Source organism: Propithecus coquereli, unplaced genomic scaffold (assembly GCF_000956105.1).
Source record: "Propithecus coquereli isolate 6110/MARCELLA unplaced genomic scaffold, Pcoq_1.0 Scaffold2, whole genome shotgun sequence".
NCBI classification, from domain to species: domain Eukaryota; kingdom Metazoa; phylum Chordata; class Mammalia; order Primates; family Indriidae; genus Propithecus; species Propithecus coquereli.
The window spans coordinates 2,543,012-2,568,143 of record NW_012144966.1 but is presented as its reverse complement, the minus strand read 5'-3'; the positions used below and the strand labels follow the sequence as shown (position 1 = coordinate 2,568,143).

At 44.2% G+C, this 25,132-nt stretch overlaps 1 pseudogene across 1 annotated transcript; it reads right to left on the bottom strand.

Moving 5' to 3' along the window:
- Positions 1-24,861, bottom strand: LOC105809683 (annotated as a pseudogene). Its single transcript, XR_001137456.1, has 3 exons — positions 24,741-24,861; positions 4,208-5,547; positions 1-82 (listed from the first exon to the last, which is right to left on the bottom strand). The product of XR_001137456.1 is annotated as a cell division cycle protein 23 homolog pseudogene (transcript).
- Positions 24,862-25,132: the final 271 nt, after the last annotated feature.

Below are 25,132 nucleotides of genomic sequence, written 5' to 3'. Positions count from 1 at the left end.
TCAACATTCTTCACTTTGCTCTAGGAAGTCGGTGCAGTCTGATGAACGACTAAGTTCATTGACACCAGGAGAGACTGGGGCTCTAAGAGGACAAGTGCATTGTGAAGCAATCCCAGCAATCTCTGCCAACAGAAAATGAGGCAGTAACTGCAGCCAGGAATGCTTAGCCCCAGACACTGTTCTTAAGCAGCAGCGACACCACCATGGCAGAGGAGGACAGCTGAGTTCCCTTCATAAAAGCCTTGTTGCTTACGTAGCACCTACCACGTGCCAGACACCATGACCTTGAGCTCTGTGCTTGCATGTCTCGTTAACCTTCACAGGAACCTAGGAGATAAGGACTTTTATGACGTGCATTTTGCAGATGAGGTTTCCAGAAGCTAAGAAACTGCCCAAGGTCACAGGGCCTCTTGGCAGGAAGGCAGAACTAGACCCCAGGTCTGCATAACCCCAAAGCCTGTGCCCTGGCCCTAAACCTGCTCCTTGTGAACTTGGCCACATGTTAGAATTACCCTGGGATCATGGAAAGATGCAAAATAAATCAGACAAATAAACAAGTACAACAAACAAATAAGATCTATACATCCTTATGTGGCGATAGGGTTCTCTAAAAAACAGAGCAGGGAAGAAGGACAGGGTGATGTGTGGAAAAAGGGTAGCTTGCAATTTTAAATATTGTCAGGAAAATAATCAGTGAGACAACATATTAGTAAAGATCTGGGGAAAAAAGAGCCACGTGGTTCTCTAGGAGAAGAGATGTCCAAACAGGGGCTGCGTGGCAGGCACAAGGCCCCATCATAGGACAATGGGCCGGTGCAGCTGGAGTGACTGGCGGCGGTGGTGGTAGCAGAAGATGAGGCCAGATGATCATGTGGGACCTTGTGAACTAGAGTGAGACTTCTCTCCTCTCACTATGTACGTCTACTGGTCAAATTACTCATATTCAACTTTTTACAAACATTTAAAACATGCATGAAAGTAGAATTGGCCTAAGGTGCATTAAAAAATCTGCCTTCAAAGTTGGAGCACCTGAGCAAATGTTTGGGACCAGGATACAGAGAAGGGAGGGGTCAGAGAACCAGGAAAGATGGGAGGGGAGCAGCAGGGCCCAGTGAGGGCTCCAGGGAGTCCCTGACCACCTCGAGGCCATCATCCCTCTGACACTGGAGAGAGTGCAGTCGGGGCCAATTGGAAAATCCAAGCTTTCTCATTAAAAAAATAACAATGGCACCACGGATGCATGAGTGTTGTCCTCCCAATTCATCTCTTTATAAGAAATCAGCATTTTTTTCTATCCTTGCTTAGCTTCTGCCTTGCCACTTCCTACCTCATTTCTTTTATTTTAATTCTGCTGTCTGACCCTGCTATAGACTGTGTCTGTTTAATCAGCCACAGTCCCTTTGTTCACATCCTCAGCGTGACCTCCTCATCCTCACCCCTAGCTCCAGTCGGGCCACTGTCTTGAGTGGTGGCCGGGCTCCTGTGATCGCCTCTGTCCCACCACATCCTCCCACTACATCCCTCTCTCACACTCTCATCCCATCCCTAGTTCCTGGTCTTGGTCCCTTGCTGGCAGACTGTTAGGTTGGTGGCCCCCAATAAACCACACCTTGAAATAGTCAGTGTGTGCAGCACCTCCTGCATTGACTCTGGAACGGGCCATGTGATTTGCTTTGGACAAAGGGACATTAGCAGAAATGCAAGCAGAGGCCCCGTTAGTGCCAACACATCGGCCAGTGTTCCGGAAGTCATCGGCCACGTTGTAAAATCGCTCAGGCTAGACTCTTGAGCATCGACAGGCCATGTGGACTGAGACCCTGAAGGACAAGGCGCCACCGCAGACCATCAGTCCAAACCAAGCTCCAGGTGAGTGTGACCGTGTGATGCCCGTGTGCTGCCGCACGGGGAGCAGGGGGCTGCCCAGCGGAGCCTGTTCACCCTCAGACTCATGAAAAACTGAGAAGTACTGCATTTGCTTTAAGCCACTAATTTTCGTGGTGTTTTATAACACAGCAATAGATAAGCAAAAGCAATCCCCATCTCAGACCAGAAAACCTGTTCATCCCAGGCCTGGCCAGGCCACCTGCACACTGTGATGGCCTCAGTCTCTGTATGTCTATGTGATTTCACCAGGACCTGCTGACTCAGCTCCACCTGAACCTGGGATCGCCACAGCATCTGATCTGGGACTGTTTGGCATTCACCCTTTCTGAGCAGGAAACAAGAGAAAACTGCTACCCAAATATCCATTATTCTCAGGCTATGTTGTGACTGATGCGTGACTCTCCCCATTCAATCGGGGGCCTGTATCTATCTGTCATTGTGCTGAGTCACCGTGGGGCTATGCATTCTATATGCATTGTCTACCAGCCAGGGAGCACAGTCCTCGTTAGGTCCATACACCCACTCTTGCCTCACGTGCTTTAAGGTGGGAGATCGTTGGCAGCTTTATTTATTTTTAGGAAAGCCTAGATGTTTTAAAACAAGACTCAAATTTTTAAAATTTTAGTTCCAGAAATACTTGAGAAAAACTGATATTTTTACACTTCAGGAAGAGAGTTACATCCTCATTTCTTTAAATTTTTTTTTATTTCAGGGTATTATGAGGGTACAAACATTATGGTTACATTTTATGTCTTTGCCTCACCCAAGCGAGGGTTAGAGGCGTGCCCTTCCCCTCTACAACGCTCCCTGTGTCCCTTAGTTGCCGGTTTACCCACCGCCCATCCCCCTAATCCTCATTTTTGAAGGACTACCTGCAAGCTCGTGTTATTATTTCTGGTGCACTGAATGTGTACTAAAGGGCTCCTGAATTTTGGAGGAGGGAGTGGCTTCTGTTTGCGAATTGGCCACAGGATATCCTGAGTGATGCATTGCTAAGTATGACGCATCTGGTAAGAGGGACTCTGGTCTAGTCCCTCACTGTATTTTCAGCCTTTGGCACAGAGCCAGGCACAGAGATGTACTTAATAAATGTTTATTACATGAGTAAATAGATTAGGAGAAATTTGGTGCCTTGGAAATACAGTCAATATCCTATAGGAAACCATATATCTTGATAAGCTAAAAAAAATCAGAATAAAAAAACCACTGCTCCAAATACGGTAAGAAAAATATCTTTCACTTTCAAAATTTTGCCTTTGCTTTCAAATTTCTAATGAGATTCCTAATAAGCACACAAACAATTCGTTTCTTACTGACTTGACCGTAATTCTGTAGAGCTCATTCATTCATATATTAAGCTTGTTTTCACACCAATATTTAACACAGGAATTGAAAAAGAATATGAACTTTTTTTTATATTAAAGATATTATTGTTCACTTTTATTTGAATTACAAATGTAGCAAAACCATTAAAAGAAATTATAAAAAGGGGCAGGAAAATTGAAAACCAAACATCATTCTGGCCCATGGGAGCCCTGCATGGGCACGGCACTGGAGACCAGTAACTAGTGTACAGCTAGCCTAAGAAGGCTTAGTGAGAAATGAATTCAAGTGGCATTAGGTATTCTAAACCTTCCTTAATATAAAATGAAGTGTCATACCTTAGGAGGTGAATAGATAACAAATGTCCTCGGAATAAAAATGAAGGCTGGACTCTGAGCTCAGAATGATCTATAGCATCTACTGTATAAATTCATTACAGCGGACATTATAGTCACAGCATATCACTTCCTACTGAATACATATGCACAGGCCTGAAATGCTCCAAGAGCACCACAAGAATGATTCCCTTTACCTTGTCCTAGATAGATAAAGGCTGAAAAAACATGCTGTTGGAAATAGGAGGGAAAAAACAATTATACTGAAAATTTATTAAAACAGACCAGCTTGAAGTGAGTTTATTATCTGTATAGTCACAAAAGGTATTTCCAATATCCATGAAGTTATCTGTAATCCTGTCTCCTTGCTTTGCTTTGGTAGGAGTACAGTTAACACTAGAGCCATGTTTTGCTCTCAGTAAGGGCCATCAGCAGTTCCAAGCTCAGTGAGATCCTTTTTGCCCTTTTATCTAACTTAGTAAGTACTTCCTCTTTGAAAGCTTTTACTATAGAAGACTCCTTCTCAAAAATATTTTGGAAGATTGTCTCCCTAGAGTGTGAATAAATGTATAGCTTCACTCCATTTAAACCTAATCTCTGACATCAGAACGGGGGTCATGCTCAGCAAATCCAAGAGCAAGGTCATTACTATCCATTGCCCTGACCTCTTCCTAGGGTACTCAGTGCCCCTACGGCCAGCAGAAGGTAGAATGGCTGACTTTTCTCCTAAAGCAACCAGCATACGAGAATCATTGGGCCGAAGCTGGTGGGCCCGTCTGTAATAATAAAGACGGTAAAATGGCATCTTAAGGACTTCATAGGTCTGCCCAAGGCCATACCAAGCTCTGTAGTCCTGTTTGTTGACCTCAATGGCATGTCTATAAGCCTGGATAGCAGCTGAGGTGTTCTTCATTTCCATGTACTCGTGTCCCATCGGCATCCAGGCTCCAAGATACCGAGGATTCAATTTCAGGGCTCTCTGGAAATATAAGGCTACCTTCTCATTCTGAGATTGTGAACTATAATAATTGCCAATTACACAGCACGTTTCTACACGATATTTATCAATCTCACAGAGGTTATGAGCCAAATAACTCAACTCAGATTTCATGCTCCTAATATAAAGAAGGTTGGAGAATGTGTCCATATTTTCAATCCTGTAAGGGTCTTGCTTCCTTAGCTCATTAAAAATGGAGAGGGCTTTGTCAATATCTCTGATATTGTGATAGGCAACTGCAATTTGGGAAACAATGTATGAGCTCTTAGAGAGGCCCACATCAATGAGATTCTGATACTTTTGCAGGGCCTCCTCTATCAACTGCAACTCTGTGTATATATGAGCCAGAAAAAACTTTCATCCAGGTGTCTGGCAAAGACAGGAACTTCAGCATCTCTTTGTCCGTGATCAGGTTATAGAGTTCTAACCAGGCTCCCCAGTGCAAAGGCAAAACATGAGTGGCCTCCACAAACACATCAATGGCCTCTTTTACCAAGTCCAGTTTTCGAAGCAGCACACCACAGAGATAGAGGCCAAATCCATCGGGTTCCCGAGCTTGGTGTTTTTTGCTGAGCTCCACTCTCAGTTCTCTAAGAGCCTCATTTTTCACTTGTCCTTTCTTCAGGGGGCCTAAGCTATCAACTGTTTCATCATCTTTCTTTTTTTCTCCAGACGGATATCTGGAATACATGTATAGGAAATAGGCTTTCTTGCTATTGCAACCATGTAGGAAATGCGCTGCCCGATCATACTCTTTAACATCAAAGTAGGCCTTGGCCAGGGTGTACACATCCATATCCTGAGCATCCTCCTCTGTAACGGGCGGCGGCGGCGGCTGCAGCTCCGCCAGGGCCAAGGTGGGGAGAGAGAAGGCCAACTCTGCCGACCATTTGCTACTGTGCAGTAGGCCCCGCTCCCGGCTAAGGCCTGCAATAAGCAGTAGCTGCTTTTTGATCTCCCGCAAATCTGAGAAATCGCCGTCTGTGGACAGGATTGGTGCCACTCTTGCTATTTCCACCACATCTGTGGTCACTTCCTGAAAATCTTGAACCTCTCAAAGTTGTTCATGAGGGTTGGAATCAACTTCTTCCAAACTCCTGTTAATGTTGATCTTTTGACCTACTCCCACGAATCATGAATGTTCTTAATGGCATCAAGAATGGTGAATCCTTTCCAGAAAGTTTTCAATTCACTTTGCCTAGATGCATCAGAGGAGTCACTATCTGTGGCAGATACAGCCTTACAAAATATATTTCTTAAATAATAAGATTTGGAAGTCAAAATTCCTCCTTGATCCATGGGCTGCAGAATAGATGTTGTGTTAGCAGACATGAAAACAGCATTAATCTCCTTGTATAGCTCCATCAGAGCTCTCGGGTGACTGGGTGCATGGTCAGTGAGCCGTAATGTTTCAAAAGGAATCCTTTTTTTCTCAGTAGTAGGTCTCCACGGTGGACTTAAAATATTCTGTAAACCATGGTATAAACGGATGTGCTGTCATCTAAGCTCTGTTGTTTCATTTATAGGGCACAGGCCAAGTAGACTTAGCAAAATTCTTATGAGCCCTGTGATTTTCAGAATGGTAAATGAGCACTGGCTTCAGCTTAAAGTCACCAGATGCCTTAGCCCCTAACAAAAAAGGCAGCCTTGTCCTTTGAAGCTTTGAAGCCAGGCGTTGACTTCTCCTCTCTAGCTATGAAAGTTCTAGATAGTATCTTCTTCCAATATAAGGTAATTCTGTCTATTTTGAATATCCTTTGTTTAGTGTGGCCACCTTCATGGATGATCTTAGCTAGATCTTCTGGATAACTTGCAGTTGCTTCTCCATCAGCACTTGCTGCTTCACTTTGCACTTTTATGTTATAGAGAGGGCTTCTTTCCTTAGAGCTCATAAACCAACCTCTGCTGGCTTCAAGCTTTTTTTCGTCAATCTCCTCATCTCCCTCAATCTTCATAGAATTGAAGAGAGCTGCTCTGGATTAGACTTTGGCTTAAGGGACTGTTGTGGCTGGTTTGATCTTCTATCGAAACCACTCAAACTTTCTTCATATCAGCAATAAGGCTGTTTTGCTTTCTTCTCATTTTTATGTTCACTGGAGTAGCACTTTTAATTTCCTTGAAAAATTTTTCTTTTGCATTTTCAATTTGGCTGTTTGGCACAAGTGGCCTAGGTTTTTGCCTATCTCAGCTTTTGACGTGCTTTCCTCACTAAGCTTAATCATTTCTAGCTTTTGATTTAAAGTGAGAGATATGCAACGCTTCCTTTCACTTGAACACTTAGAGGCCATTGTAGGGTTATTAATTGGCCTAATTTCAATATTATTGTGTCTCAGGGAATAAGGAGGCTAAGGAGAGGGAGAGAGATGGGGGAACAGCTAGTTGGTGGATCAGTCAGAATACACACATTTTTTGATTAAGTTCATTGTCTTAGAGTGTGGTTCATGGCTCCCCAAAACATCATAATAGTAACATCCAAGATCACTAATCACAGATCACTGTAACAGATATAATGATAATGATAAAGTTTGAAATATTAAAAGAATTATCAAGAGACATGAAGTGAGCGTGTTGCCATTGAGAAAATGGCAGCAGTAGGCTTGCTTGATGCAGGGTTGCCACAAACCTTCAAATTGTAAAAAATGCAGTATCTGTGAAGCACAGTAAAGCAGATCACAATAAAATGAAATATACCTGTACTTTTAAGAGGTAGTATAGGGTTCTCACAACCCAGGATCAACCTAACGCCATCTGAGAGTGTGAAATGATTAGAAACCGTGTTCCATGTGATGGCTTATCTATTCTCACCCACTGTCCACACACAACTCCTCAGGATCCCAAACCAATGTCCTGGGCGTTTACTGGAAGTTTTTCTTTTCACTTATCCTTGCACTCCAATTTTTGTTTCCTTAGCTCCTCCAGGCTCTCAGAAGTGCTGTAGTCTACAGCCTCTCAGCCACCCACTTTGAAACTGGCCAACACCTCTAGGAATAAGGTGTCCCCAAATGCTGGGCTTACCTTGTGTTTATGTCTTCTCTTGATCTCAACCCTGCCATTTTTTACTGGCTTCTTTCTGAGATGCCTTCAAGCAGATGGATTTTATGCTTTTTTCATATTTTCTAATTGTTTTCAGCACGAGACAAGGGTTGATCTGAAATGCCTAGCCTGTCATTACTAGAAGACTAAAGTTCTTTTTAAAACTTTAATTCACTTAAAATTTATTTAATTTTGGGATGAGTTATCTTTTTATTCCCAATATCATTCATTGAGCAATATTTTCATAATAATATGAACCATTACCAGTAGCATACTCTAAATGATGATATAAATATTTGGGTCCCTTTTTTTTTTTTTACTTTCTATTCTCTTCTACCACTCTTTATATTTCTGTACCAGAGCCATGTCATTTACTGGTTATAGTCAATTACTGTAATTTTATAATACATTTTAATATCTGGTGAGAGAAGACCTCCTTAGTTCTCTCTCTTTTTTTTTTTTAACAATTTTTTTATACCTTTGTTCTTTTGGATGAATTTTAGAGTTTTAATAATGTCTATTCCCAAGAATTGCACTGAAAATTTGATGGAAATTTTAGTAAATTTGAATCTTAATTTGAGAATTCGCAATTTTCAATTTTAAGTTTTTTTAGTTTTTGAGCTACTGTGGTACAAGAAAAAGAAAAAGAAGAAGTGAAAAAATAAAATTAAAAAATAAATAAATAAAATTTTAAGTTTTTAATGCAGCAACATAGCATAAATTTCTATTTACACAAGTCTTTTAAACTTTGTCCCAACCTGAGGCAAGGTAGCCAGGCTTTCATAGTCCCAAACCAGTTAATCATGGGATAAGGGTGGCCTGGCCAGTTGTGAAATTCTAGATGCTTCTGGCTCTCTGTATGTGCAGCTAAAGAGTTCCGGTACTGTGAGGGAAGTGTTCCAAAGAAAAGTTCACAGTGGCAGGTCGTTAGAGGTAACAGCACACAAAAGCCAGGGAAAGGACACACAGAAACAGTAAAGGCGCACAAGGGGACCTGGTGGAACCAACAGTGTCTGCTATGACACATGTGTCTATTTTAGGTATGTGTACATTTATCATTCAAAAAATTTCATTAGTTGTGGCCATTATTTTTTCTGGAAATCTCCCAAGCCTACTCAGAGTAGCTTCTTTAGCGCCGTTCGCTGGGTAAACACTAGATTATTTCAGTTTCCTTCTTCCTTAACTTGGGCATTACCTACAAACAAAGTATTGTAAACCCAACCTTGCTGTACTCCAATATCTGTAACTCTTTATATTTTACTACAACTCTGACTCTAGAAGTGCCCCCAAAATCTTTGAAATACAAAATGACCCCCAAAAAGTGACCTCTTCTCACAAAAGACAAAATGTGTTATTGGGAGCACCACACAGCTCTACTTGGGGGCCCCTATAACAAGTGAAAGTAAAGGACTCATCAGAGCACATAGATCTGGACACATCTGTCCACAGTGGGCTTCAGACCATGGCAGGATTCTACTGTCCCTGACTTCTGAAGCATCTGCAGGAAGTGGGTGTCAGAGGCCCCACAAATAGAAGAGGTGGCAACTAACCTCGTGAGGCTTTGGAAAAATCAAAGACCGTGGTGTAGGCATCTCTCCAGGAAGTCAGAGCTAGGTAGGAAGGGAGGAAGAGAGTGGATGCTGTCTAGCCCATGTTCATGAACACATGTGAGACACCCATTGGAAGTAAATGGCAATGGGGTGGAGCTGACTTTAGAGGCTAGAAAGCTGGAGTTTCTTTTGTTAGTTCAGGTTCTCCAAGAAGTAGACACCAAATTAGGATTAGACGAGCAAAGCATTTATTGAGAGCAATGCCCGTGAAGGAGAAAAAGGGAGGAGCCAGCAAAGGTGGAAAAGCCATCAGACCATGGTGCGGGTCTGACCCCTGAGAAAAAGAGTTAAGTGGAAGAATCTCAGACTGCAGCCGAGGTCTAAGAAAGTTGCAGCCAGGCTGCAGGGGAGTTCTTGAGCCAGCATCCCCTGGTTGGGGAATCCCATGTCCTGCAGGAACCCTACCACGCTCAATCGTTGGCTATGAGCAGACCATGGGAAACATGGCTTCGGCATAGATGCGATGGTAGACCCAGAGGGGCAGCCTTGGAGCCGTCAGGCAGTCATGCTCCCACTACGGGAGAGGCAGCATCTCCTCTTCATGCCACCACAGTTCCACACTAGCAGGCTGGACCAGAACAGAAAAATATTTGTTTTAGTGAAGCCGTGTTTTGAACCCTGGGCCTGTGTGATCTACATGAAGAAACTTGGGTTGCAAATGGATACAAATTTTAAAACGTTTTGGAGCTTAAAGAGTTATACTCTCAGTTTTCAGAACTTCTTTATCTGGAACTGTGCCCTTATTCCCCCATGGTACCTATTAACTGAGGCATGTGAGAGTGAATAACATTAGCAGACATCAAAGAGGGCTGGGAATTGCCGACAACTTGGGCAGAGGTGGTCAGAATGATATTTTTCTGGCCCCAGTATACTGAAAGATAGATTGTTTACATTTTTCTAAACACACATAGGGTCGGCTAGGGTGACAAAGGTGAGGCTCTGTGCAAGAACCCAGGTAACAGTGGGGAAGCAACCAACACACCCTACTACAGCTGCTCAAAAATGCCAAGGATTTTTTTTATATTTATTGATGTCTTTTTTTTAATATTTCAGAATATTACAGGGGTACAAATGCTTTGGTTACCTATATTGCCTTTATACCACCCAAGTCAGAGCTACAAGCATGCTCAAGCCCTAGACATCACGCACTGGACCCATTAGGTGTGAGTTTACCCATCCCCTCCTCCCCTTTCCCACCTGCCAAACACCCTGTGATCGTTACTTCCACATGTGCACATAAGTGTTGATCAATTAGTATCAATTTAATGGTGAGTACATGTGGTGCTTGTTTTTCCGTTCTCGTGATACTTCACTTAATAGAATGGGCTCCAGCTCCATCCAGGATAGTACAAGGGGTATTAATTCATCATTGTTCTTTATGGCTGAATAGTACTCCATGGTATACATATACCGAATTTTATTAATTCACTCATGTATTGATGGACACTTGGGTTATTTCCACATCTTTCCAATTGTGAATTGTAATGCCAAGGATTTGAAAGTTGCCCGAGGAGACCTATCTGAAAAACAGAAAAGCTGGTCAGCATGTCCAAGATTTCAGAACATTGGTAACCCCTCCCTCAGAAAGGATTTTAACAGACTGAAACCTGGCCAATATGCATTTGCAATGATGCCATCTGTCAGGACTGTCAATTCAAGAATTATTTGTTCAACTGGTGCTTCAGCCACATCAGGTTGAGTTTGTTTACCAACACATAGCACCTTGGGGTTACCCCTGGAAAGTGAGAGAGGTAAATACCAGGCAGGTAAAACGAAGTGCATGGGTGGTGGCAACTTACCGAACTTGTTATGTCAAGAGGTGATGACAGCCAAAAACACAAACAGCACCTCCGTTAAGAAGTTTAGATAAGTTCATGTCTGACAGATCACTAGCTGTGATTTGGGGGTCTCCTTTAATCTTTCGAGGTTGACATCAGATGTATTGTCCTGTTTGTCCCACAACATGGTCTGCTGGGGCCTCTGTAAAAACCAGTTTGTTGGCCCAGATGTGTAATGGTTCTGATTTAATTATTCTTGAATGAATGAGTGAAGGTGAAGAAATTCTAAGGCAGCTGTTACCTTGTGGTTGTGCTAGGCTTGGATCATCACTCTTTTATTGGTGTTGCAGGGCTCTTCAGCCAAGAAGACAATTTCAGGGGCACTGCCCAGATGTTTTCATCTGCTTAGCTCTAGAGGACCCTGGAGCCCACTTTGCTTGTGAGTTCCCTCTTGTGCAAGGTGTTAAGCCTTGGCACCTGGAAGAGCAGAGGTTGTCTAAACCATTTTAAAGCATATGGCTCCAACTCGGAGAAATGAGCAGCTCTGGTTGAAGGGATGGGGTGTTGGAGGTTGACTGCAGACAGCAGGTGGCCTCTGCCCATCCTCCTTCTCTTTCTCCTCTGAAGTCTCTAAGGCCCCTCTTCAGTGCATGGTTTAAGAACCTCTGTGGCAAAGGAAACCAATGTATTTAGAATTGTGCTGCATGACTGGCATCCTTCCCATCCTAGGTCTGCGTGTTTGGCTGTGTGATTACAGAATGCCATGCCATGTATGGCAGCCAAAGTTCTCTGGTGAACGTAGATGGACTTTTCTAAAAGGCAGCATGGTAACCTGGACAGACCATGTGCTGCGGAGTCAGAAGTCTTGGGCTCCGGTCTTGACTTGACACTTACTAGCTGTGTAACTTTGGCAAATAACGTCTCCAAGTCTCAGTTTCCTGGTCTTTAAAATGGGGAGAACAACATCTACTTCCAAGAACTGTAGAAAAGCTTAAGTGACGTGCCCACGTGGTCTTGACTGAGACAGGACAGACCTGCACACACAAACATTTTCCAGAAAGTCTTGTCTGGTTTTCTGACACCCTTGTATTCCTTGGCTTCCCACATTCCCCTCAGGGCTCCTGTCTTTGGCCACCCTCTTTGTACATACCATTACAGCCTAGTATCAGTGGTTCCTGGGGACACAGTCCTGATAATCACCCTTTGACTCAACCTAGCACAACCATGGGTGAAAGGCAACAGGGCAGTTGTTAGACTGTCTTGCAGGACTGACTGCTGAGGAGGGCTGGCTGGGGGTCCTGGGCCCTAAGGCCTGCTTGGTCTCTGGCCTAGCTCAGAGTCAGCTTCTCTATCAGGACTTGGATTCCGGGCCTTACCCAAGCTGCGAGAACACGCAGTGACTTCACCCTCCACGCTACAAAACCTTCTGCCAGTTGGATCCAGGCAGCCCAATCCTTCATCCCAAATAAGCATCTGTTCTGACCACAAACCACTGGGAGGAATCTCTAGGTCTGGAGAGAATGACTTATACAGAGAAGACTAGAAATTAGCTGGGACCCAAGGATAAGAAGACAGTTTGGGCTCACCCCAAATGAGCTGTGGTTGCATATAACAAAAAGGAAAGGCTCCAAGGAGAATCCACTCCAGCCACAAGTGTAGAAGGCAACAAAGTGGATCAGCAGGAAAGAGCAGTGGCCTGAGAGTCAGGAGAGCTGAACTCCTGCCTTGGCTTGGCTGGAATCCAGCTCTGAGACTCTGGGATGTCACCGTACGTCTTGATTTCCTTATCAGTAAAACGAAGCGGTGAGCTGAAGTGATCCCCATGGACATGGACCTATGAATGCGGGGCCTTGGGTTCCCTGTGCTATTCGTTCCCTAGTGTCCCACCCATAAAACAGACCACTAGCCAAACCTTCTGATCTGGCTTATTTGGGAGAAGAGCCCCTCCGCTCTTGAGAAATCTTGCCAAAATGACACCTCGACCTTATCTCGATGTATGCTAAACGAGACACCACTGCTACCTACAGCACCTGTTTCCCTAATTCCTTAATCCCAGCAGACTGGCCCCTTCTGCTCCTCGTGAAGGAGGTGGCAGACGCGAGAGCGAGGAGGCAGCGTCCCAGGCGGAGCAGGCTTGTCGAGCCATCAGTGGGGAAACTGGCAATTTAATCTGGGGAGTATCAGATAAGTAAACAAATCTGGTAATGGTAGGAAACAGAGTCCAGCTCCCCAAACGAAGACGGAAGACGGGAGATTGGGCCAGATATTAAAGCACCCTTTCCTCATAAGGCGTCTGTCTTATCGCTGACGCAGAAGATGAGAGAGGCGTTTATGTTCTCCCTGGAAGGCGAGGCGGTGGGTAGCCGTGTGTTCTAAATGCCGAGAAGCCTGATAGGAAACCAGGATAACAGAATTTAGCAGAAAGGAGGTGAGAAAACAAGAAGCAAGAACCTGGCGATTCTGAAGCCAAGGGGATCCAAGGAACAGGATACAAGCTGCCTCCTGGGCTCTGCCTAGGGCAGGCGGGGGTGTCTCTGGGGTCATTTTCTACAAGCATCCTGGACCCTGCACTTCACTAACTTATTGGAAAAATTTCATTTGATCGAATCATTTATGCAAAAAATCTTTATATCCTGTGTGCCAAGAATGCATTTTTTTTTTTTTTTTGAGACGGAGTCTCACTCTGTCACCTGGGTTGGAGTGCCGTGGTGTCCGCCTGGCTCACAGCAACCTCAAACTCCTGCGCTTAAGCCATCCTCCCACCTCAGCCTCCAGATTGGCTGGGACTACAGGTGCATGCCACCACACTTGGCTAATTTTTTCTCTTTTTAGTAGAGACGGGGCTTCACTCTTGCTCAGGTTGGTCTTGAACTCCTGACCTCAAGCGATCCTCCAGCCTCCGCCTCCCAGAGTGCTAGGATTACAGGCACGGCCCACCATGACCAGCCAAGAATGCATCTTATAACAGGGTTACTGTGCTGCAGGCTGTCTTCAGAATATTTCTGAGAACAAACAGTATTAGGGAACCAAAACTGGTGCTAGGGAACCAATAAATAATAATGTTGATGATGAGGACGATGATGATAACTAAGTGCTAAAAATTCTCCCAAGCACTACATTTCCTCATTTAGTCCTTGCAACAGCCCCTTAAGGTAACTATAATTATCACTATTTACAGTAGAAAAACTGAAGCTCAAATAGTTGAAGCAATTTACTCATTTACAAGACTACTCAGCAGTGAAGCTGGGACTCTAACCCGGAACCATTTGCACTGAAATCCATGCTCTTCGCTAATCTGCTATATGATGCAGCCAACAGTGAGCAGTGGGCATTTAATGAGCACTTATTAATGCTCAACATCTCTTAAGTACTTTGCCTCTTAAATCTTATTTAAATACTACCAGCAGCCCACAGGTAGGTGCTATTGTTGTTATTGTTATTAGAGCAGAAGACAATAAGGCTTGAGAGGTTTGGCAACCTTTCCAAGGTCACATGGGAATTCAAGCAGTGGATTTTGGTGCAACCCTGGGCAGCTCGCCATGGAGTTAAACTTAGATAGTAACCTTCTGGCTCTCACTGACTCAGCAGCATACATATTGTGTGTTGTCAATAATCTGAATTTACAGGACAAATCCTGTTTGGCAAGTTCAGTTTTATATTTTAACTGCTTAAGGCCCTTCTCATAGGAGTAATATTTGGCACCTAGTGAATCGCCAACAATGTGGACCTTGGAAGTTTCATCTCTCCCCTATTTATGCTTGAGTTTGAAATATTTGTTATGCACCACCAATAAGTTCCCAGGCAAAAGATCCTTCCTGTGGAAATTGGAGGATGGTGAGCTTTACCTCTCACGTGAGACTTTGTTTAAACCTTTCTAAAACTGATATGGCACAAACTCAACATTTCTTTTGCTCCTGCTTAACATCTTGCCTGGATCTGAGGCCTGTCGTTAGCAAGGGCCAAGCTCTCTGACAAAGCTTGCTATTCTAAGTCAAGGCTTCGTGCCACAAAGGGCTTTCGGATTTTCTAACACTAGACCTCCGTCTGACTGGAAGTTCCAACCTATTCCAGGCTTCCTGTCCCCAGACGTAGCATTGCGTCATCCTTCCAGGCCTGTGCTTTTGAAAAGACCCACTAAAGCATTGCTAATGTCCGCCTCCATTTCCTTCACTGAATTTGGTTGTAGGTTTCCTGGAGTCTTATCAGTATGAAGAATCTCGAGCCATTTCTCATGTAATCTGTCCACTTCCCAAATCCTCCTCATCAACCCATTGTAATTTGATTCCAGATTAAGAAAATAATCAGTTCTTCCGCACAAATGAATGTGTGCTACTCTGTGGGTTTCATAATGTCTCTGTCCTTATCTCTTGCATTAAACATTATCCTTTGGCATTTGAGGAAGAAATGACTTTTGCATCCTCAATCTTTGTTTACTGTTAATTGTTTTTGTCCCTTCGGATGCTTCAAAATGGCCATTTGCATCTTTCTTCCTATTAACTTTGTCTTCATGAACCAGGACCTTGGCCAAGTCAGTTTACTCTGAGTTTTAATTTTCTCATCTGTCAAGCAGTTGGACTAGATCAGGGGCCAGCAACCTTTTATAGTAAAGGGTCAGAGAGTAAGTATTTTAAGCTTATAAGCCATACGGTCTCCATGGCAACTACTCAACACCGCCATTGTAGTGCAAAAGCAGTTGTAGACAATAAACAAACAAGTGAGCATAGCTGTGTTCTAATTCAACTTTATTTATGGAACTGAAATATAAATTTCATGTAATTTTCATGTTTCATGAAATACTATTTTTTTCCCAACCATTTAAAAATGTAGGCCAGGCCGGGCACAGTAGCTCACGCCTGCAATCCTAGCACTCTGGGAGGCCGAGGTGGATGGATCATTTGAGCTCAGGAGCTCGAGACCAGCTTGAGCAAGAGCGAGACCCCGTCTCTCCTAAAAATAGAAAGAAATTAGCTGGACAGTTAAAATATATATAGAGGAAAAAAAATTATACCGGGCATGGTGGCGCGTGCCTGTAGTCCCAGCTACTCGGGAGGCTGAGGCAGGAGGATCCCTTGAGCCCAGGAGTTTGAGGTTGCTGTGAGCTAGGCTGATGCCATGGCACTCTAGCCCAGGCAACAGAGTGAGACTCTGTCTCGAAAAAAATAAATAAATAAAAAGTAAAAATGTAGGCCAGGCATGGTGGTTCATGACTATAGTCTCAGCTACTCAGGAGACTGAGGCAGGAGGATCTCTCGAGCTCAGGAGTTGGAGGTTACGGTGAGCTACTATCCTGCTTTTGCACTTCAACCTGGGCAACAGAGTGATACCCTGTTCCTAAAAAAAAAAAAAAAAAAAAAAAAAAAAAAAAATTTAAAAAAGGGAATAGCCAAAGATTCCTGAAAATGGGATCATACTTTAAAAATACACACACACACACACCCACACACACATATATAAAATGCTAAAGCCATTCCTAATTTGTGAGATACACAAAATCAGGTAGTGGGCCAGATTTGGCCCTGGATGAGATGCTGTTAAATGTTCTCCTTATGTGGAGTATCACGGCACTTCAGAACTAAAGGGGGCCTTAGAAGCTGGCATGTGCAGTCACCCTATGTGCCACAGAAGGAAACAGCTACCCAGAAAGGTGAAATGACCGACCCATACTCATGCCACTAGTAGGTCAATGGAAGCTGAATTCAGGACAAGAGCATGACAATAGCATGAGTCTACGACTGCACATGCCTCCAGCATGTAAACACATATGCTGGGTCCCCTTTATTAACAGAATGAGATAATTTTAAAGAGTTTCAAATTTGGGAATGACTCTTTTTCTTCCTTCCTGGAAATAGCAATTCATAGCCTTGATCATGAACACTTTATTTGAATGAAGATATAAATGACTCACTTCTGTAAAACACTAAAGAATTTTTGTTGTATATGTATTTTTTGTTGCTGTGATTAAAGCCAAATTAGAAAACAGCTTAAATCCACTCAGTGCAATTTATGGAAGCCCCAAATTTTTTTTAGGCTAGTCAAGTGATAAAGAAGCCCAACATTGGTGACATTTGAACTAAAAACAAAAAAAGTAAGTAAATTTATCTTGAAAATTTTCTTGGATGCCTTGGACTAAAGTACTAAATAAAAGAATAATCCCCCCAACACACACACACATATACACAAAAAAGGAGAAATTTTGGTTTATTCTCCCCAAGGACTGGTAAAACTAGCAAAACTAGCACAAATAAATTGAAACTACAGCACACGCCACCTCTACTCTCCAAGAAGTCCTACAAGGTATTAATGACAAAAACTTTGTTTTTGCAACAAGATTGAGTCAGTCACAGTGCAGGCAGCTTAAACTATGAGGCTCTATTTCAAAATCTATCAGTCACCATCCAAATGAATTGACCAGCAATAAGATAGATCATTACAAAAATCTGCTTTTTCTTTTCCCTCTTTGTCTGCTAAAAATGGATAAAGTGTTTTGGGGTGCGTGTGTGTGTGTGTGTGTGTGTGTGTGTGTGTGTTATGGTGGGGGCCTGACAGTTGCTTTAAAAATTCAGTGCTCTTCCTCCCACTTTTGGCAACCAGGAGGATGGCAAGCAGAAGTTTGGGACGAGAAGGAATTTCATAAAAGCAGCCCGTTAAAACAAGTTTTAGAATGGCAGTGGAAGGAGGAAGAGATGGCCCAGAAAAAGACTGTTCCAGCAATTCCCATCTGGAACTCGGTTTATCCTTCCTGAATACTCACACTGTTTCCGCATTTTCTTAACTTCGGAGAGTCCCTGTGTTCACAGCCAACTCTGGCAAGCACCGTCTAGCGATCCGGGGAGAGAGATTTATTGCAAAGAGAGAGAGATGAGAGATGCCTCACATAGCTTTTCAGGAGGACCTCATCTACCGTGTCACCCTGCTGTGAAGGGCAGCCTCACAATCCTTGCTGAACCCTGCCTCAGCACTCACACCTGGGAAGAAGAAGGAGTAGAAGTTCCAGCAGAAACAGCTCCAAATAATGCATGTTAAACCTCTACCTACCAGACATGAAGGTGGCATCATTACTAGCCAGGTCTTTGTGATTCAGGGATTCAGCAAGATGCGCTACATTTCCCAGCCAAGAGTCTGGGATCCGCACTTACGTGTGAATGGGCTGGTTGCTAAGCCATCTTCCCCTTGCTACCCAGACTTTTTAGGCGCTTAAGGCTTCATCACACAACAGAAAGGGATCCCAGCGTTATACCTTGCAGAGCAGGAAATAAATGGCTTAGCTTTCCTTCTAGAATAAAGAGGCTCTTGGACTTGATCAGTCATCTGTACTATGGTTGCCTGCCTTCCCTGTTCCTTTAACTACACACACCACCAGTCAATACCTGAAAAGGAGAGTCCGGGCATCCTGCACCCACTGGTACAAAAGTCCTTGACTTTCTCACTTTCCTCTCTCCTGGCTCCATTCTTGGATATATTTAACTCCTAACCTCTCAGTGTTGTCTTCCTTTCTCTCTCCACATCCAGGTCTTTGGACCTTTATTCATGTTTGTTTATTCCTTTATTATTTATTTCTGCCACCAATATTGGTTGCCATCCTGTGCGAGCTCTGTACCGAGGGTGTATGTGACGGCGAACAAAATAAAGGAGGCTCCTGTGCTCTTAGGATTTGCCGTCTGGCAAGGAAGAGGGTAGTGAAGAAATAATTACCTAAGTACTTACCCCCTTACGATGTGGCGAGTGCTGTGAAGGGAATTAGCTAACTAAATGTTTATAGAGAGCCTGCTAGTTAGTGCTGGGCAGAGGACACAATGGTGAACATAAAGAGAAGCCCCTCTCCCCATCCCTGTTTTCACGGAAACAGACCATTAACCAAGCAATGGTGCAATTATCACCTGAGTATATAACAGGGGAGCTTAACACAGTCCTGAGAGTCAAGGGTGGTTTCTGGGAGGAAACAGCGCTCAAGCAGAGACCTGCAGGTGGGTAAGGGGCAATGCGGCCCAGCTAACTCCTTTGGCTTCTCTGCAGGTACCCACCAGTAGGTGTGACCCCGGGCACCCATCCACGTATGTGATTTCTGTACCTGCCTTTTGCCTTTATCTGGACTTGCGAGGAAACCACACAGGCCAGTCCAAACCTTCCCTTGGGACTATACCAAGGCATCAGCCTACCTGACCAGCATCCCTGGTCCCTGGCAGTGGGTATCTGACACATGGGACATCTGACCACCTTGGCTTTGCTCACCACCTAGCACGGGGCCTGTACTAAATACGAAGTAATTTCCATTTCTTTGATAACTAGCTCCAGTCCTCTGCAGGTGGGGTTCTCCACTCACGTTATTCTCACATTCCTTCGCTCTCTAGGAAGAACTTCCTGCTAGCATGCTTCTATCTGCCTTAGCTAATTACTATCCACACACACAAAGCCAATAGTTAATTTCTATTTTAGCCTCTGGAGTAGGTGTCTGATTGGTTTGATGAACCTGAACCCCAGAGCAGTTCGTTCTTCCTTGGCCTCTATTTCAGCTGGAGGAGTGTGCAGGGCTCCATGGGTTTGTAACACCAGGAAGCTCTGGGAGCGAGCGGGTGCAGGGAAGCATGACTGCTCTCTCAGGGCAGAGCTTGGGTGACAAATCCTCCCCCCACTCTCCAGACATCGGCCAGGCTCAGTGAGCTAAGAAAAGTTCTGAGGCACAGGAACACAAAGTTCCTGTTCCAATTGTGCCAGCGGGTCTCTGAGCGAGCCACTTAATGCCCTGTTGCACCTCCCTATGAAAGAAGAGTCTCAGGACAGCCTTTAAACTGACCTCCCTGGGGGGCAAAGGGAATCCTCATTAAATTAATTTGGGAGAATTTAGCAAAGATGAAGTTCAGGGTCAGTGCTCAGTGTGGTTCCTAATAAAACCCTTGGAGCTTTCAGGAGCTGATGCTGAGGGAGGCCCAGGGAACAGGCGTGAGAGGGGGCCGGGGGCGGGGCAGTGCCGGTCGGAGGAATCAGCCACATGTGCCCATCTGGAGGACGCAGCGAGCCTTTTCTTCCAGTTCACAGCTATTTCAGGGCAGTATCCTACGATGGGAACAGGCCGAGAGATCCGATTGTGCTCTGGTAGCCACCCAGTTCTTGTCTTGGGTTATGCTGAGGGACTGTAATTCATGTCCCCGGGCAGGAGGTCCATGTCCCCTTTGATTCAAACAACCTCTTCCTCTGATGGCCTTTTCTGGCCCCACTTCTTGAGTGACTCTTTCCTTCCTTATAGCCATATGATCTGTGATGGCTTGGGGGCCCTCTGGAAACCACCCGAACTCCCAGGTCTGAGCATTAGGAGGAAGAGTTATTTTAAATTGTCTACATAATATAGCCACATTTTATAATTAAAATAGCAAAAATTAAGGGGAAACACACATGTTCCCACTAACCTAACACATGACTACTATTACCACTTTGGTGTATTTTGCCCACCTTTTTCCCAAATGCATTTTTTTTGCAATGCTATAATGGGCATTAAAATCAACGTCCTATTTTGCTTTATGTTTCTAGCTAGTCCTCAAAGAATTCATGTGAGTGGCTAGATACTATTCATTGAAGAATAGATTATATATATCTTAATTATTCCGTAGGTTTTACATTTTCTTGCATCCAGTCTTTTTATTAGTGGAATGGCACTAGAAGGAACATGTACGAAATCCATGGTACAGTTCTAGGAAAGGGCCTGAGCCACGTGGCAGGGCAGCTCTCTCTGCTGTAGCCGGCCCCTATCAACAGTGTCTTCTGGGTGTCTGGCCGGACGCTAATTGCGTGTCAATCAGGCAATGCTCCATATCATAGATAAGATTCTCCTTGCAAAAATCAGTATCTCAGTGGAGCTAAATTTAGCAAGAAGGGGACATTTGTAGGAAAGACAAAGGGGTGTTTGGTGGCATATAAGAGGTCTACAGGCAGGCCTCAGGGAGGGGTTGGACTTGCAAAGTCACAGGAAGCCTGTCTCATTTCTCTTCTCTGCACACATCTACTTCGTGTTCTCTCCACTTCCCTCAATACATTATGGGTGGAAAGCAGCCAGTCGTTAGCGCCTGGGTTCAAATCACCATTCAACAGGCATTTCTAGACCTACCTCTGTTACTTAATCCCTGCTACAATTCCAGGGACAGAGAATCTGACGGCCCCCTTTGGGATTGATATATCTCTCTCCTCTTTTGTCACATATGGGCAGGGAGGTAAAGTCATCTCCCTGAAGGCCAACACTGTCACTATTCTGGATGGTGTACCCCTCCCTCTATCCAAGGCCAGCCCCTCCAATCTTGCCCTGCACCCTAGTCCTTCTCAGCTCCTCAAGGACATGACTCCTCCAACAACCCCCTCCCTCTCTTGCATCTCAATCTTCCCCATCATTCATGTCATTTTGTTTGTCAGCAAACAAACACGCTGTAGTATCTTCCAACTTAGAACAAATAACAAACCTCCCTTCACCCCACATCTCTCTCCACTTAACATCCAATCTCTCTGCTCCTCTTGACTGATAAAAATCTCCCAACAATTGTCTGTATTGCTGTTTCCATTTCTCATCTTCCATTGTCTTCTAGGTCTCTTCCTTTGGCTTTGTGTCCTTCCAGTTCCACTGAAATTGCTCTGGTTGAGATCACCGATGTCCTTCATCTGCCATATCAGTATCTTTCTCTAACCCCACCTTTCAGAAATATTCCATACAGTTGGCCACTCCTTCTTGAAACATTCTCACCTCTTGAATTTGAGGATATCGTATATAATAGACGCTCTGACGTGCTACCCAGATTCCTCCCACAGGACCAAGGACCTCACGGTTCCAGCTACCAGGAGCATTGGTAGCAGACAGCTCAGGGCATAGCCCATCTCTGGGAGTTGCCCTCAGATGGAGGAAGCTGACCTGACCAAACTTATGCCCCCTCCCACGGACAGCCCGCGTCCAAGGGCTGGTAGATGTGGGGATACAGAGTCCAGCCCCCATCTCAGTTTGGGAACACTATAAAGGACCATCCCAGCTGCAGAGCTGCCCATTGTATGGCCTGAGGCTCTGCTGCAACAACATCACAATTCACTTCCTCTCTCTACCCCATCCTGTTCTTTATTTCCCTAAAGGTGCTGTGCCCAGGGCCTCCCAAAATCTCTCTGGGAATTTGGTTCCAGGGGTCCTAACCTAACATACTGAAGTCTTCTGGTTTCCCTATTACCTTGTTTTCTGTCACCTGGATTTCTAAAGTACATTTAACTGATTTCTTTTCTGACTCAACTTTAAAATATCTTTTTTAAAAAAAAATTATTAAATTTTATATTTTAGACCAATTTTAGGTTCACAGAAACATTGAACAGAAGAAACAGAAATATCCCACATACCCCCTACCCCCACACAGGCACAGCCCCCCATTATCAACACCCACCACCAGAGGGGCACATTAGTTATGATCCACGAACCTACATTGATAGCGTCATTATCACTCAAAGTCCATAGTTTACATTAGGGCTTACTCTTGATGAACATTCTATGGGTTTGGACAAATGTACAGTGACACGTATCCACCATTATAATAACACGCAGAGCAGTTTCGCTGCCCTAAAATCCTCTGTGTTCTGCCCAGTCATACCCCTAACCTTTGGCAACCACTGACCCTTTCACCGTCTGCATAGTTTGGTCTTTACCAAAATGTCATATAGTTGGAATCGCACAATATGGAGCCTTTCCACATTGGCTTCTTTCTCTTAGTAATATGCATTTAAGTTTCCTCCATGTCTTTTCATGAAAATATTTTCTTCTCTCTTCCCCTCACTGCTTCCTGCTCCACCTTGTTTTGTTTATATTATCTGGCTGTTACACACGTGCTAAATAGAGAACTGATAAGATAGTCCTACGCTAATCGTTTTCCTTAGAAATAAGCACACTTCCCAATGTCCATATTCCACTTTACTGAAATCTAAGAAAGAAAGAAATTGCAAGATGGATTTTATCCACTGAGTCAAATGAAATTAATGCAGCAACAACTAATACATTTATTCTTCCATTATTAAGTAGATAGAATTAACTCCTGGGTCAAGCCTAAAAGAATTAACTCCTGAGTCAAGCCTAAAAACTGAATATACAAGTCAAACCAGTGATGGTGAAATTATATACATACTTTGCTGTTATTTTCTTGTAAGTGCATTTCATTCTTTCTTTTAATTCAGCTCTAAAATAAAGAGAAAAAGACCAAACATTTGGACTTGCCCTAGCTATAAGCCTCTCATTGGGGAAGGAGGAAGTAGAATACTTTTTCACAAAGAGCTTCATAATCTAAGACATCAAGAGGAAATTGGCTTCTAGACTATTACATGCAAATGAGATCACCTAGAAAATCGGAAAATAGCTATTACATAATGTAGTGTCCATGTCCTATAGCATATTAAAAGTATGTATACAACCAGTGTTGATCTCTTAGTCTGGGCAAATGTACCTACCGTGGTTACATAAGATGTTAACATTAGGAAGACTATAGGGGACCTCTCTGCACTATCTTTGCACCTTTTCCGCAAACCTCAAATTCAGAATTTAAATGATATACAGTTTAATATGTAAGCCCAATTTGATCAGTAAGCTGTTGAGAGAAAGTACCTCTGTGATGCTGAAATTAGGTGTTTGGTGACTCCAGCTCTTTAGAGGATAGCTGTGAATGCTAAAGTCAGAGAAGAGGTCTTTGAGCAGTTAAAAGCTTCATGAACTTCTCATAGGAAAGGCAGTTATCCTCAGGCCTGTTCACAGCAGCCGTGTATGAAAATACTGAAAAACCTGGAAGCTGCTGAGAAATACAGACTACGGCAAGCTGTACTGGAAGGAAAACTACCAGTAAATGCACAGCTATTTGGAGACATTTGGTCCAGGGGCAGACAGTCCTACATACTTCAAGGAGTGTGGCTGAAATGGAACACATATTTCAATGGAGGGCATTCGTACTGATGTTCTTGGGTGACAAAGAAAGGCTAAGGCTATTTTTGGCTTAGGTAGGAAATGCTTCTTAAAAGTACCGGTTCTGGGGGTCATGCGTGGTGGCTCATGCCTGCAATCCTAGCACTCTGTGAGGCTGAGATGGGAGGATCTCTTGAGCTCAGGAGTTCAAGACCAGCCTTAGCAAGAGCAGGACCCCGCCTCTACTAAACATAGAAAAATTAGTTGGGTGCGGTGGCATGCGTCTGTAGTCCCAGCTACTTGGGAGGCTGAGGCAGGATGATCACTTGAGCCCAGGAGTTTGAGGTTGCTGTGAGCTAGGATGATGCCACTGCACTCTAGCCAGGGTGACAGAGGGAGACTGCCCACCCCTCCAACCCCCCTGCCAAAAAAAGAGAGAGTTCTGGCTCTTCTCTGCCCACACACCCTCGGAAACACGGTGAAGAAGGGAGAACACGGGCTTTGGAGCAGACATTCTACACCATCTGACCTGGGGCAAATTTCTTAATCTTTTCAGTCTTAATTTCTCCATCTATTAAATGAAAATGATGAAACATATCCTGCATGGGTGGCTGTGGAGATTCCGTATTAGAATGTTCATAGAAAACAGCGACCAGGCATGAAGGACACAGGGAGAGAAAAAATGCACATCTGACCGTCTGAGGTTGAGCCCTGCTGCTCATGTTACCTCCGGCTGCAGCACTTCGAGGTTCTCTCTCTATTCTGTCTCCGAGGACAAGATGGACCAATATGAGTCAGGTCAATGACTTTCTCAGGTCACCGTGATTGGCATGAAACTCATGGGGTGAAGAGCCAAGAGGTTGAAGCTCTGGCCTCTTTTGGTCCTGCCTTTTCGACTTGACTTTGGGTCATCTGTCTGCGTTTTCTTCTGCTGGGAGTCCGCATGGTGGACTTGGAGGCTGGTAGGGTAGATGGGCCTGCGGCTGCCACTGGCCTCCAGCTCCTCCATGCTGGTGGGCTGCGCGGGGCAGCTCTGCTCTGAGCCTGAGGGAAGAGGACTTTTTCTGTAGATAAACTTTTCTTTGGAGTAATCTAACCTTTTTTTGCCATAAAAGTAATAAAATCTAGAGGGCCAAGATGAGGGGCTAGGGAGCCCTTAGCCTGGCTTTAACCTAGGCTGATTGGGCCTGCCTGTCTGGGAACCAGTGCTGCCTGCTCCGTGAGGTCCGTCCTCTGCATGTGTGCAGCTCCCTCAGGACTCTCGGTGCTGGCAGCCAGTG